Here is a 2,789-nt window from a genome sequence, read left to right as displayed (position 1 = left end):
GCCCCCTGCCATGAGGTCACTCTTTGGTGAGTCACCATCTAGTCCCAGAGACGTCATCCTGCTTTTCCCCACAGGTGATTATTGCAAACAGGAAAGGGGACCAGTAAGTGGAACTGTAATTATAAGAATTAGTGCATATATTGAGGGGGTTTTAAACTTATTTTAGAAGCTGCTAAAGTATATGAACTAAGATCACTAACCAAATTGCATTGATAGTGACGTGCTAGAAGCAAAACTGACTCTTTTTTCAAGTGTTTTTTACTTCTTTATTCCCCAGTTGCTGTGGCTCGGGGTGAGTTTGATTCCTGAGAACAGCTGATTTCCTGCATTTCAGACATTCAAGCCAACTGGGAGCCACAAGAATGTGAGTTTATAACTGGCTGTTGGAGATTTAATACACAAGAAAGCCAAATCTTTATAGATGCTAAGCCCTTGGTCCTTCCAACACATCTCTGTAGCTATTCATAACAACATTATTTGTTTCTTAATTAGAACTTCTGTTCATATTATACTGGACATTTTAAGACCAGCCTCCATGTAGGATGTGATTTAATTCACTTGTTAATTAACTAACAAATATTTTGCCTAGTATTATCAACTCTACTAAATGAGAGGAAAATAAGTTTATAGACTGATTAATTAATACGCTTGGTATCAGAAGGAGGACATTTCCTATGCAAGAGGACAAGTCCAACACTGAGAGCATCCAGTCTGAACACTACATGATGCAGAAATCTGCAACAAATTTTTCACATGCAGTGCTTTAATGCATACGAAATGCTCTTGGAAGGAAGAAAATAATTAGGTGTGTCCTTGACAAAGAACTGGCTCCAACAAGAGGTTCAGAGTATTGCTTATGTGGAAGGACCAGGCACATTTCAGACTAATAGACAGTATTTTGAACAGGGATTCTTCAGGAGGATTTTCAATAAATATTGAAGTGGTTAGAAATTATGTTTTGCAGGATATAAAATAGACAAGTATTTGCTGTAAGATTGGGACGCACAGGAGACTCAGGTAGATTTTGCTCATTGATCTTGTCATTGGTAGCAGTTACTGAGCTTCTGTACCCAGTGCAGAACGTAAGGAAGAACACATCTTGGGACAGACTTGTGAGAGATTTTCTTCAGAGAGATTTTCAGAGGCTCAGGTACCCTCGATACTGGGCAACTGAATTTCAGCTAGATCAGTGGAGTGGTTTTTCTAGTAGAAGCACAGGAGGCTGAGGCTCACCTTGACTTTTATAGTACAGAAGTATGGCCATAGCATCCTTTGAGAGCCAAGTCAGAATGACTCCACCAAGTAAGCACAGTTCATTGTGCTAAAATCTAATTAGCTAATCTACTAGTCCTGGCACCAAACTAGAATGATCCTCTTCCATCCAGGGTTCCCCTTTCAACACATTGCCAACATAGGCATCCTAAATATCTCTTTTATCTTTTGTTGTCTTGCTGTTAATAGAGAAAGTGAGAAAATAATCACTGATTATAAACTAAACCAGAGAGAGAAAATAACATATCTTCAAATCATTATACCTTACATCGGACCCCTTTTCCTCCTTTCATCCATTGTGTTTTGATCTACTAGCAGATGTTTTAAGAATACTTTTTAATAGATACTTTGTGGAGTGGGCTATCAGCTCTTAATTATGTCAGAAGGAGACATCAGGGAAAGAATCAAAAGAAATGGTCAGAGGTGAAAGGCTAGAAAAACAATGAACTTTAAATTGACAGGTAAAATTGACAGAGAACTAAGCCAGACCAGATTAAATATTCACAGGGAAGAAGAATTTCCCAATAGAAGACAGACGATTATACATCCACTTGCCATTAGCTGCAGTAATACATCTTTTTATTAGAGCTTGATAACAAAAGAATGCTTCTGCTCTATAATTTTCCTCTGGCATGGAAATAATTTACCCTGAACTTCCCATCTGTACATACAATGACACCTTTCAATGCATACAACTTCCCACCTAATACTTGGGAAAAGTTTATCCTTTATCAGCTGGCTGTCTATTTGTGTTTTCTTAACTTCTTACATCTTAAAAAAAATTAAAATTGTATTACATCTTTTTTTCTATTTAAATTACTTAAATTATGCTGATTACATGTTAACTGCATGAATTATTCCCATTATATTATTTTTAAGTAATTTCTTTGAATAGTTTTGGTTTTCTGAAACTCTTTTGATGGACTCTTTGTTCCCAGTTTCTTAATGGCTTGACAAACACATTTACTGAACATGCAGTTAACAACTAGAAACGGTGTCTTGCAATTCCCAGTACTCAATAAAACCAAGTGATTCATATAATCAGAGAGACACTTGATATTGCAATTTTACTCAATGATATATTCCTGTTGACTTCAGTCTAGCTAAAGGCAGAAAAATTGGCAGCCTCTGAAGCTAGCAAGACTTTTTTGAAAGAATAAGAATTGTCAATTTTTTTAACCAAAATGTTCCCTAAGATGAAACTTCTAGAAAAATACGTTTTGACAAAATTCGCAAAATCAATTTTCTAAGTTTTAAAATCATCAAAGCTTTTTATATTGGCATTTAGAGTCTATATCTTGGTTTGAAATTCTTTTCATTTTTAATATTTTATTTATAAAGTTTGAAAACATCAGTATCAGCTTTGAAATATTTCTCATCAATTATATCCAACTAAGTGTTTCAGCTTAACCAAACTGACAGTTGAGGGGTTACTTTTGCTTAAAAAGTTGAAGTACTGCCTGGATTTGGAAGAGGAGATTTCAAAAGTAAAATGCTTATATGATAGAAAAACATTT

At 35.4% G+C, this 2,789-nt stretch overlaps 1 long non-coding RNA gene across 2 annotated transcripts in view; it reads left to right on the top strand.

Annotated features, from left to right (window-relative positions):
- The first annotated feature begins 281 nt into the window (after nucleotides 1–281).
- Nucleotides 282–2,789, top strand: part of LOC108446561 — a 16,201-nt gene continuing 13,693 nt past the window's right edge. For both annotated transcript variants that reach the window (XR_001861772.1, XR_001861773.1), the window contains exon 1: nucleotides 282–364. This is a non-coding gene — a long non-coding RNA (uncharacterized LOC108446561). The remainder of the gene's footprint in view (nucleotides 365–2,789) is intronic.

Source organism: Corvus brachyrhynchos, unplaced genomic scaffold (genome assembly GCF_000691975.1).
Source record: "Corvus brachyrhynchos isolate BGI_N302 unplaced genomic scaffold, ASM69197v1 scaffold34, whole genome shotgun sequence".
Taxonomy (NCBI): Eukaryota; Metazoa; Chordata; class Aves; order Passeriformes; family Corvidae; genus Corvus; species Corvus brachyrhynchos.
The sequence above is the reverse complement of the archived record's forward strand: the minus strand, read 5'-3'. Positions and strand labels throughout refer to the sequence as shown.